We start from the raw sequence: 12511 nt of genomic DNA, 5'->3' as shown, positions 1-12511 counted from the left end.
GGGCCCCGCGCGGAGAGGGCGGTGGAGCGCATCGATTGTAGCGAGCCTTCCTTCTGCCGCTTCGCATGCCATGATTTTAATCGCTTTGGCTGAATCAAACCGAGTGAGATTACTGTTTTTTTTTTAAATTCCCCTCTCCTTCTTCTCCTCCCCACCCCCACTCCCCCCCGGGGGCCCCGCACCGCCGCTTCTCTCCCGGAGCAGCGGCACGAGTTGCGCGCTCCGAAGTTGGAGGTTTCATTTTCAGTCTGCGCGGCTCCGGCCGTACCGAGGGCTGCGGGTCACCGTCGCTCTCCGAGCTGCGTCCTTCCCGTGCCGCTTTCCAAGCGGGTGCTTTACCTGCCGTGCCGTGCTGTTGGGGCCGGGTTCTCGCCGAGCCAAACTTTCGAGTCTGTCATCGAAGAAACTTGCCGCTCGTGCTGCTCTCTGTGATTTGCTTTAATTTAGGCGGAGGGAAACGGGCGCTGCGCTCGGTTCTTATTTCTGCAGTTGGTGTCAGCGCTGAGCAGCCCTTGCTCGTTTAAGTTGGAGAGATCTCGAAAGCACCGAAGCAGGGAAGGAGGTGCTGTGCGTCTTTGCGACCAAAACTGGGGGAAAAGGGGGAAATCAGGGCTACCGGCTTCATTCCTCCATTCCGAATTCCTTCCCTACACTGTCTCCCCACCGGAGTGAATGGAGCGGGGCACTGGGGGAGGAAGCTCTTCACTAGTCACCATTCAAAAGGTGCCGGCTAAAATCTCATTGCAAAAAGGTATGATAGCTTTAACATCTCGCATTGGCAGCATTCTTCCCCCTTAGTCTGTGGATTAGTCATTGTGTGTGAAACAGAAAGAAAATCACTTTTTTTTTTTTTGTAAAAAGTAAAGTAAACAGCCTCCAACAAGTGAACCTTGACAACCCAGATTAAGGCAGGCAGGGGAGATCAAACGGAGCTGCTGCTGGGCTGTTGTCAGAGCCGCCTGGCTGGGAGCGCCGGGTGCTGCAGCGGGGCACAGCCGGGCCGTTAGCAGTGCTGCTCTTTGTTGGGAATCCATAGGGTAACGTGGAGAGAAATAATGCTGCCCTTCCCCACAAGGCTGTCTACTGCTCACGGCTTTGGTTGTGAAGTTAGGTCGGTGCACGGGAAGGGCTGGTTTTATTGTTATTAAATTGTTTAATTTTTTTTTTGAGGCTTGCATACACTTGGAGAGCGATGGAGGATTTGGTTTGGTTTGATTTCTGCCGCCTGGAGCTGCGGAGAAGGCGGCGTTTCCAGTAATGCAGCGTTCAAAACAGCCTAAAAGTTCTGTGGAATTCAACCCTGATTTCTGCATCTCTGATTTGTAAGGAAACCCAGGCGTGTTTTTCTCGGCATGTGAGCGGTGCTGGTGTGTGACGGGTTGGGTGGCGATGAGGCGTTGCACACCGTGTGGCTGCAGCCCTGAGTGCTGGAAGGTGCAGCGCCGTTCCCGGAGCGTTGCCTGGTGGCACATTTGCTGTAGCTGTGTGCTGTGCTTGGTGCAGGGCGAGGTGTCCCCTGGTGTCGGGGCTGCATCAGAAAGGTTCCACTGCTCTTTCATTTTTTAAGTGAAATTTGTAGCCAGGGGTGTGAGGCGATTGCTGGTTTTGCTTTGGTAAATGTTTCAGTGTGAGCGTTAATCAGATGTCACCAGTGCAGTTCAGGGTTATTTTTGATGCTTTCGTGTTTGCATTCAGACAGCTCAGTGCAAACTCCACCAGCAAGCCCCTGTTTTGTTCCTGTTCTAAGTACTTCTGTTCTAAGTGTCCTGAAACAATGGGGACAGCCATTGCAAGTGGGAGGAGAAGGCTTTACCCCGGTGTGTGTGAGCAGGGTGCAGACCAAGCGCACATCCACTGAAGAATGAAGAAACCCAAATCCTTTCCCCAGAAGTACTTCTTTAATTAGCAGCGCAGATCACACAATAAGTACTTTATGCTTTTATAAGGTAAGGTTTCACAACCATCCTGCGTAACTTACAGAGCCTGTACTTTTTTATGGCGTATACTTTCATTAGACAATAAAACGTGCGTGTGTTAAACATGCACACGTATGCTGTGAAGCCGTTTGGGGTAACGCAGTGTTTTTTTATCCGCTGTGAACATTTCATGCCGCAGTCGGTGGCAGTGGTGAGGTGTCGCTTTGGAAGCAGGCAGGACGCTGGGCAGAGTGCTGAGCGTGAGGCATCGCTGCATGGCATGGGCTGCAGCGCTGCTCCGTAGCACAGGACCACATTTTCTTAAGGGCTTACCTTTGTGTTCCCACCCACCATGCGCTTAGCTCCGGGATTATTCCTGCTTCACGGTATTGTAAAAAATTAGGGGAGAAGGGGCGGTAGTAGAAAGGTAGGTTATGGCATAGGGCTCAGCATTCAGTGTTCTTAGTGCTTGTGGTCATGGACAGAGAGGGCTGGACCGGGTCGTGTCATTCCTTTGCAGAAGTATCTTTCGAGCGTGTATTTGTCTGTGGAATGAAATAACGTATGCACACACATATGTAGGAGATGCATGTAAAATACAGTTATTTCTGCAAGGCCATCCGGTTATTTATAGGACATAATGATACTTCTGTCATCTTAAATTTTCTCAGAGAAGCTTTAATAAATTTAAATAGATTATATGCTGTCAGGAAATAGTATAAATTTTGTTTACGATTCACTTGCTTTAAGGTACTTATACTAAAGAAGCTCATTTAACCCCCAGACTGAGCAGCATTAAGTGGTGAGAGGAGTCTGCCGGAGAGCTGCCGCTGCCCTTTGCTCTTGTGATAATCTTAAATTACAACAATTTAATTGCAACTTCAAGGCACCGAGCGGAGACGTTTCCTGCGGCTGAGGCAGGGCCGGGGGAAAGGCAGCGAAACGGGGCTCCTTGTGGACAGGATTCCTCGTGGCTGGGATCCCTTGTAGCTGGGCTCCTCGCTGCTGTGCTCAGGCCTTCTGCCCCGCCGGCGGTGTCACAGCGGTGTCACAGTGGGAGTCCCTGGGTGGGGGCAGGATTGGGGCTGCAGCAGCCTGGCACAGCTCTGGGCGCAGAGTTGTGCCTGAGTTGGGTTACGCTGTAGCAGGGGTTCAGTGGTGGGGAGCTGCAGAGTCTGGGGGCACCTGGGGTTATGCAGCCCCAAGACCTGCTGTCGGGGGCTGTGTCCCAGCTCAGCTTGCCACAAGTTCGTGTCCCCCTGGCCCTGATATGTCCTCACACCCATGAGCACCCATGAGGTGGGGGCATTGGGAGCCAGGCAGCGTGTGCCAAAGGCGGTTGACAAACGTTGTGTGCTGGAGCTCAGCAGCATGTCTGCGGCTGTTTGCAGAGGTCCTGGCAGCACAACTTTACCAAATGCTCACAAGGGCACAGAGGGGCTCACCATTCTTGACTTTCTTGCCTTCGGAGACATACGTAAGTGCTTGCCTGTGCTCTGAGTCACAGTCCGTATCGCGTTCCTGTTTGCCACGTGCTCACCAGGTGGCTCCTTGCTGCCCTCGCGCCCGCTGGCACTGCTCTCAGCTCAGCCAGGACAGCCCTGAGGTCCCGCTGCAGCCGGTGTCAGGTGCTGCCGTGGTGTGCATGGGAGAGAGGGAGCTGGGGTTGCTGGGGGAGCCAAACTGGGGGACCTCTGTAGTTCTCTAATATAAAGAAAAGCCGTGTCTGGGGTTGAAAGGGAACTGTAAGCTGTTCTGTCTTTAGGAGCTTGGGCATCTGTTGATCAGGGTGCTTCAACTTGTGCTTTTGTTTCTGACTTCAGCGTGCGACCTACACGGAGTCGGGGAAATGCTGGCTCTGCTGCAGCAAACAGCTCAGGGGTTCTCTACTTCTCATCACCTGGCACCTGTCTCTCGCATCCATATGGGCAGTGGCCGTGCGTGAGTGGTAATGATCCCATGTAGCCCCAATAACTTTTTGTTCAGCACCATCCTGAAAATGAAGACGTTCTTCTATGGCAAATGAGAAAACAGAAGAGCAGAATGCATTTTTTCCCCTCTCGGGTACCTGAGGAGGGCTGAATAATTTTTCTCCTCTCACTGACCCTCCCTGTGCTGTTCTTAGAGCATCCCCATTTTAGTGCCTTGAAATTGCAATTAAGTTGTAGTAATTTAAGATTATTGCGAGAGTGCAAAGGGCAGTGGAAGCTCTTTGGGAGTCTCATCTCAACACGTAATGACGCTCAGTCAGGGGGTTAAATGAGTTTCCTCAACGTCAGTACTTAAAGTAACTAAATCGTAAACAAAATTTATACTATATTCTGACAACTAATAATCTATTTAAATTACATTAAAGTATGTGTGTGAAGATTTAATTAAAAACAGAAGTACAGTTGAGCCCTGTAGATATCTTGACAGATACACTGGAATGGAGTTCGTATCATCCAATATTTGCTTGTGTCTGACAGGTTGTGGAGTTTCTGGGGGTAAAACTAACTGTGGGCTTTGTCCCTCCCACTTTGCAGTGGGGTTGCAATGGTCTCACAAACGCTCTGAGTGCAGCATGCGTTATTTGGTTGCGTGATTTGCTCTGTTAGCACCGGGGTGCCTGTTTCCTTCAGTCAGCTCAGGGCTGGTGCCTGGCTGTATGCTCTTGAGGACGCTCTCTGCTGCTGTTGAGCTGTGTTTCCCAGCTCAGTGTGCCAGCTGTGTGCTAGCTTTCTCCCTTCTTCCTGGCTGCAATTGAAGCAACCCGGAGCGCAGTGCTGAGGGCTCTACTGCACTGCTGTGAGCCTTGATTTAACTGTTTTTTGTTTTTTTTTCAGATAGAAAGTGTTTAGGACATTTCCCCAATTCTTTGCAATGCATGGAAAGCGTTTTCAAGGCTGTCAGTGCACGTGTTGCTGTGCAGCTCCTTCCCACTGGTGCAGCAGTGCATCCCCAGCCCAGGTGTGCAGCCCAAGGTGCTCAGCACGAGGAGCTTCTGCTCTGGGTACAGCTTTAGTGCTGGGGCTTCGGACATCCTGAGCCTTCCTTGCACCCCTCCTGCAGGTGGTTTGCATGGCCACCGGACGTTCCCCTCTTTGACTGGGGGCATGGGAAGAGGCCGAGGGTGTGGGCATGGAGTGAGAGGTGTGTTGGGAGCGCGTTGCCAGCTGGGCGCCCACAGGGAGCGCAGGGCCTCCAACGGCATCATTGGTTTTCCCCTCTTCACCAGACATTTCCTTTCAGATTGGATCCCAGTTTCAGCCACACTTCCCGCTCAACCCTGTCATCTTGTTGCTAACAATTAGGGTCAAGTGTCTTTCCTTGGGCTCTGCGCCGTCTTCGTGTTGGACCCTCCCCCAGCTCCCTGCCCGAGCTGTTTGTTCGTTAATTAGTGCATCGGGCGTATTAACACATCAGTGAGCGGGAGCAGGCAGACTTCCCGAGGCATCTCGGGAAACCCTCTCCAGTTTTATGTGACCGGACGTGCACTAGTGCTGATTTAGATAGCGGAGCCGGCGATGCCAAAGTGTTGTTAAGAGAGAGATAAATAGAGAGAGCCCAGCAGTAGGCAGAATGTCATGTCTCTATTAAAAAGATGGTGATAAAGGAAGATAAAATGGTGAGGGGGATTGGCGGTGTGTTCAGAGCAGCAGCTCAACAGCTGGTCACAAAAATCAATTCAGAATTCCCCTTTCTGCAAAACCCTTGTCCGCGGAATTGATGGCTGAGCACGGCTGGGATGACAGCGATTGCTGGAGCCCTGACTGAGCCTCGCAATCCTTCCAAAGGCATCGGGGCTTCTGGGGCTCCATTGCAGCATTGCTCCCCTCTGTGGGGTGTGCCTGCCTGGAGCTGACTCTTGGCAGAACCCCAATGCAGATTTTTGTATGTCGGGGTCTTGCTCTGGGTGCAGAAGTGAGAAATGTAACTGAACATAAAGAAATGAGTGGTTGCAGCAGGAGAGAGGGGAGCGGTATTAATTTTACCGGTTCTGCAATGAAACATGCGATGTGACGTTAAATCACTGCTGCCTTGTTTGCTGAGGGGGATGTTCATTGTTCCATTAAGAAGGGTTAAGTAATTAAGTGATGTTTCTTTAGGAACCAGTGTCAGTTTCAGGAAGCATCTTCCCCATGCCGCATGATGGATGCGAGGTTTCCCTTGGTGCCAGCAGTGGGCTCGGGGCTGGACATGGGCAGGGAGCTGCACCAGCTCCAGTGCTGCAGGAATGGGTTTCCCTGAAGCTCAGGAATGCTGCTCTGATGGCCTTTCAGTTACAAGGTTGTCTGCTGTGGCTGTTGTCAGCTAGGTCTGCTGCAAACCTTATTCCGTGAGCCGTCTATTCGGGATTGCAAAGTTAAAACCTTCCTGAGGTATTCACCCACATTGCTTTTTTCCTTTTTCGTTAATAACAGCTTTCATGTTGTAATAGTACGCTTGCTGACAGTGAGTCACGAACTCTATCTCCCATGAACCTCGTGATAGATTTGTGTTGGCCGCTCAGGCACGGCTCAGCCAGCCCAGTTCCCACCTCCCATCCTTGCACTGGGAAGAAAAGCCCACGGGAATGGGCAGTGCGAGACCTGCCTCTGTCTTCCCAAATCTGTGCCAAGGCACTGAGGGGCAGCCCTTGGGCTGGGCTGGATTTGGGACATCGAGGCCGGATCTGGTGAGGAGTGGTTCCTCCAGGGCAGGATGCGACCCCAGGTCCTGGTGCTGGTTGTAGCTCAGTGAGGTCAAAAGTGTGGGGTAGGGAGGGAGTGTGTGTGGTGGCTGCAGGAGTGCAGTGACCTGGTGTTGGGATGCTCGGGTTGATGCTGGGGAAGCAACTGTGCTATGTTCTGCATCCTACGTGACCTGCTGCTCTGCCAGAGCTCAGTCTGCTTCTTTGCCTTGACTGAGAATGCAGAACTCAGCACTAGCTTTGCCAGATCGCTGCCATTCCTCGTGGGATAGACCCTGTTTCTAATACTGTGGTTAGTGATACTGGAGCTCAACCCAAAGTGGTATTGCTACGAGCAGGAGGAGTTTTGCCTGGCAAAGGGCAGCACACATCGTGTTAGTGTCGATACCTCCTGCTTTCATCACTGCGCTGCCTCTCAAACAGGGCTCTGTCAGCCAATATCTCACCGACTGATGATCAGAGCGCTGTAAGTGATTCCTCCCCTCAGGTGGATGTCATAAATAGGTGTATTTCCATGTCTCCTATATGCCGGCCACGTTTTGCTTCAGGTACCCAGATACCTCTGCTGAAACCTCAGGAGCTGCCTTGAGTGGACTGGGCTTAAAAAAATAACTAAAAAAGGGGGGAGAGAAGAGAAAAAGCATCGGTTTGGCTCAAGGAACAAAATTCATGAATATTCATGATTGTAATACATAAAAGGAAACTGTCTGGATGCGTACACAGAGCATCATAGCCTATATCTACCTTAACAGATTTAAGGAGAGATTTTCTTTTTTTCTTTCTCTGTGAGTTTTGCAGTAGTGAGTTGGTAACAACTTGGCTAATCTGTTTTTATGATAGATGCCACTAAATAGAGGTGCAGTCACAGAGAGGTAAACTGGTAAATCTGAACAAACTGAGGAATGGTGGCTGTGGGTTTCTGGCCCCGTTATCAAACTTGCTGCATAAGGCAGAGTTTATGCACTGTGATAATGCTAATGACCAGCAGAGCCAATGATGCATGACTGGAGGAAATCAGTGTTATAATCGGAGAAAGTTATCAGGTTTTTGTCATTAAATATTAGTGATAAATAATACACTTCATTTTGAGGAGATAGGACATATTTAATTCTGATGCAGAGAGTTTCAATTTAGTAAGGGGCATTGCTGAGCGAAATGATAATCTGTTGTAATTGAAAGGGAAAACTAGAAATGCCTTTGTTTCAGCAGAGCTCCTGGTGGTGGCCTGCAGTGCCATGTCTGAGCAAGGGGAGCATCCCTACAGCTGCTCAGGAGGGCTGGGCTGTGCCACAGAGCTTTGCTTGTAAGTTTTCATGGTACACAGCTGGTTGCTTGGGGAGGGTCAGAGGGGATCTGTTTGGTATAAGCTACCATCATCTTTCTTTTTTTTTTTTCTTTCTGAAAAATGTTACAGTACCGCAGCAGATGCTAACTGTGTGCTCCATGTGGGCTCTGCAGCATCCCCCAGGTGCCTGCATGCTGTCTGCATGGTGAGCTGCTCGTGGTGTTGTCAGGTCTGTCCCCAGCCTGTGTGGGGCACAGGGACTCGGCTCCGACCTCCCAGTGGGGCGATGTGCCAGCTCTCACATCCTCTTTTCAGCGAGGGCAGCGGCAGATCCTGCAGGTTTGACTCATTGCAGAAACTCGGGCAGCAGCCCTGAGTAACTTCAGCCAGAGTTATGGGATATGTCTGAGGATAAAAGCTGTCCTGTAGTGAGAGCTTTATGGAAATGCTTTCTTCTTGCTATGCTCAAATGTTTACATTCTGGTTGGAAGATATTTTTTTGTCATCTGATTCTTTTCTTTTGGATAAGGAAGGGAGCTATCAGTTGAGATGATTTGCAGGCTTTCAGCTAGAGTTTTTTGTTGGTCCAAAAAAGAGATGAATACCTCTGCCTCTGGTGGCATTGGGGTCTGGAGGTGAATTGCAAGGGGAAGCACATGCAGAGCAGCAAACTTCCTTGCGTAAGTAATGCCTGTGTCAGACTCAGCCCCGTTTTAACAGAGCACATGCCCGTGTTTCAGTTCATCAGCACTGAATCACTGCTATGTACCAACCTCTGCCTGGTGAGTGCTGGGTGAGGAGGAGCATGTGTTGCTCTCTGCCCATCACAGAGGTCCACCTGTGTGTGCTGTGACTTGGACTGCTCACAGCTTTGCAACATGTGCCAGACAGAGCTGTTTCCTAGGGAAGCCCCTTGGTTTTTGTCGAGGAAAGGCACTGCTGTTTTCACAGTGTAGAAAGAGTGCATAAAACTCCCTAATAACCATGAATCTTGCCTGTTGGCCAGCTTTGGGGATAAAGAGCAGAAGTTGGTAAGAAAACGTGTGGCCAGAGCCCAGCGCTGCCATGGGTTTATGCCAGGAGAGGGTCTGACCCGCAGCCTGTGCTCGTGTTTGTAGGGTATGAGGGTATGCTCAGTGCTGGCTTTGGGTGCACAGGACTGCTGAAAGCACCAGGTGCTCAGTGTGTGACACAATCACTAACTCTGTGTGGGGTGTGCCCCTGCCATTGGGGTTTGAGCAGAGCTGTAAATATGGTTGGTGCTTTTATGGCTCCTGAGATTGGTGCAGGTGCACGTTAGCAGGAAGCGAAACTGGAGGAGTCCTGGGAACGTGGTGCAAGCTGTGCCAAACAGGTACTGCGTGGCATTATCGCCCCACTGATAACCAGCCATGGTGCAGGAAGACTGAGTAGGACCGAGGAGGGAAGTGACACCGTGGGCTGACACTGAACTGGGGCCTCTAGGAGGGTGATGCCCACGTTCCGCCTGCACCAGGGATGGTCCAGGTGGGCTGCAGGGGCTGCTGCATTGGAGTGTCTGCCTTCTGCAGCTGGCAGTCCTTTCACCACTCGTTTTTGCATGGTCTTGTGGAGGAATTTGAATGTGCAGTCTATGAAGTGGGGCACTGAAGCATTAACCCTGTCTTTTATTTTATTTTTTTTTAAAGGAGTAGGGTCGGAATAATAGTATTTAATGTGAGTAAAAATCTTATTATCCACCATTCTGTCTTCCTTGGTTCGTGCCTGACTTCAGTACCCAGTCCCATCTCACTGAGCACAGCCAGCACAGGATCATGTAACTGTGCGTGCTGCTACACCTGGCAGTACCACTCACCTTGCATAGGGTTTTCATTCTTTATTCCCAAGTGTCAAAACCACCTCTGATTTGAACCCTAATTGCTTGCATTGCCTTTGTGTTTTTCCCTGTCTGGAGCAGTTGTGGAGTCTGTTGGAAGGAGAGCCCACGCCAGCACGATGCTACTGGGGTAAGGGCTTGTGCAGCCACATGCACAGTGAGCATCTGGAGCTGTGCCCCTCTGCGTCAGCATGAATTAAGTGTCACAGGAGGAACCAGAGATGAAGTTCTGCGAGAAGATCCACGACTTGATCCAGTGATGATCTGGTGTGCAAAGAGGGAGAGAAAAATGAATTTCTCACCCAAGACATGGAGACTGTTAGTGCCATGCAACCCAGCTTGTGCTGTAGTGAGCACCTCTGCTCCAGTGCCATAACGCTGGTTGGGTTGCTGCAGTTGCCTGTGAGTGTTAGCAGCTGCAGCTGGCTGTAAAAGCTGTAAATTTCCCAGTAACTAGCAAAAAAAATATTGCGAATCTGCAGTTATTCTCCACATCTGGATATGCCGTGTTTGTTAGCATTGAGCTAAGTACAATAAAAAGCATTTTTCTCAAGTGTGGCAGCACATGGGTGAGCTCCGTTTGGCCCCATTGTCAGATGAAGCCAGCAGGAATTCACATGCAGCTGTAACAGCAGTGCCTGCTGCAAAGTGCCGCTGGCCCAGAGTGTATCTGGGAGGTGCTGTGGAGGTTGGTGTGAAGCCCCTGAGTTGTGCTGCTATGCTTTGCGATGGAGCTTCCTTCCGGGGGTACCCCCAGTGTATGAGGCATGCCCTGAGCCTTGGGCAGCCTTTGTGCTCACCCTGCTGGGTGCACCTGTGTGTGAGTGGGACTTCAGATGGCAGAGAGTAGCCCAAGAAGAGCTGAGAGCTTGCCCTTGTGTTGTGCAAACCTGCTGTGGTGGGCTGGGTGTTAGAGGCTCCTCCATCAGAAGGCAGAGTGTCCCGTGGTGACAGCATAGAGCGTGTCTGCAGTGAGATTAAAATGAAAATTAGGCAGTGGGCGATTACCTCCTGGTTTTAAGTAAGTGTGGTATTGGGCTGAAATGAAAAGCAACCTTGAAACTGCACGGATTCATGAAACTGTATGCTGGGATTTTAAAAATTACCTCCATTGGAATCCTGGAAGCATCTGTTACATAATTAATGCACTTAAAAATATACTCTATTTATGATTAATCCAGGACTGTGGTGTGTGCTAGTTAAATGACTGAATCCCAGGGTGCAGCGCGAGGAAAGGACTGCAGTTGTAATCTATTTGATGGTTATGGGAAAGGACATTTTCTACAAATAAATACATCTTCCGTAGTCTTTTTATTTGTCAGGGCCAAGCTTACGTCTGTTGTGCTGAGTTTGTTGACTGGTTAATGTTTAGAGATTTATGCTGATATTTTGTAGATCTACTGGAAAAAAATAACTCAAGAATAATTAGGGAGATTGGCCATATAGTAACATGCCACATGTGTGACAGTGTTGCTGGGCTGATGAACTTGGATATGGTCTGTGCAATTAAAAGCACCAAGGCTCGGTACGAGGAGCTTTTCAAACCCTCTCCCAGATAGATGAGCACTCTGGAGGATGCACGTTCCCCAGAGGACGACTTGCTGGAGCTGCTGGAGGCCATGGATCTCCTGTCCAGAGAGTGTCTGAGTGTCTCCCTTAGGGAGCGGCAGAGTAGGCGCTGCCAGCACACTGCATTCCCCAGCTGGCGTTTCTTTGTGCCAGGAAGGGTTGGGGCACTCCGTGGCCTTACCTTCTTGGAGCCTGCTTCACTGGCATCCTCAAACAGTCTTTAGTATTGCATTTCCTCTGACGTTTTTTCTTTGTTTCTGTTCCTTCTCCTCCCCTCCCTTCCTTTATCTGACTGCTGCCCCATCGGGTTGGTGTGTGATCATGCCATTAAAACCCTTTTCTCCCCCCATCTTATTTCTATTGCTGGTTCCCAGGCTGCCCTCAATCTGCTGTGATTGCCCATAACCCCGCAGGGTCTCAAGGAGGCAGCTCAGCAGAGTGGTGCCCCTGCATCCCGTACTTGCTGCTAGAGCTGGAAATAGGGTCCCTTTCTATGTAAACGGGTCATTATTTTTAAGCTAACAGTCGTCGTGTGTGTTGGCCTGGGAGACGTTTTGAGGTTTAGTGCCTGGAGGGTCCTGTCGCACCTGGTCTGTCTGGTGGTGCTGCTGGATTGTGGAGGGGTTGCCTGTTGGGATCACATGCGCCCAGTTTTGGCCCTGGTACGCACTGAGTGTTAGTGATGACCTTAGGTTTCCACGTAGTGTCTCTTGTCTTGAACTAATTCTGCATTTAAGCATCCTGCCCCTCAGCTCTCTCAAGTGTGCTGAGGCAGAACGAGGCTGGTTTGAAAGGAGGCAGTGCCACCTCTTACCCACCAATGGTGCCCGTGGCTCTTCCTCACCTCTAATCCCACTGGAAACTGCTTCTGGCTCATCCCTCTGGATAAAGCAACCCCTTGTTATCTGTGCAGTATAAAAATGTACTCAGCATGGGCTTTTCCTTTAGTCCTGAAGAGAGAAATGTGCAGATCTGTGTGTGCTGGACTGTTTGTATTTCTAGCAAATTGGGACTGAAAAACAGTGTATGTTCCAACTGTATGTCAGCAGTCTAGGATTTCAGATTCTGTTTAATACTGATTTGTGTGAGAGCAGTTGTGTTGGATAGAAGGAAATGATAAAATTGATGAATCGAGGCAGAGGAGGAGGGCAACGGGAAGTAAGAAGCCCAAATGTGTTGGGTTCTAAAGAGTAGTTACTCTCTTATTGCTGACC

At 50.2% G+C, this 12511-nt stretch overlaps 1 long non-coding RNA gene across 1 annotated transcript; it reads left to right on the top strand.

The window, feature by feature from the left end:
• Positions 1-846: 846 nt before the first annotated feature.
• LOC109369968 lies at positions 847-10281 on the top strand. Its single transcript, XR_002119675.1, has 2 exons — positions 847-3393; positions 9810-10281. It is a non-coding gene; the product is annotated as an uncharacterized LOC109369968 (long non-coding RNA).
• Positions 10282-12511: the final 2230 nt, after the last annotated feature.

This window comes from Meleagris gallopavo, chromosome 14, assembly GCF_000146605.3.
Source record: "Meleagris gallopavo isolate NT-WF06-2002-E0010 breed Aviagen turkey brand Nicholas breeding stock chromosome 14, Turkey_5.1, whole genome shotgun sequence".
NCBI classification, from domain to species: domain Eukaryota; kingdom Metazoa; phylum Chordata; class Aves; order Galliformes; family Phasianidae; genus Meleagris; species Meleagris gallopavo.
The sequence above is the reverse complement of the archived record's forward strand: the minus strand, read 5'-3'. Positions and strand labels throughout refer to the sequence as shown.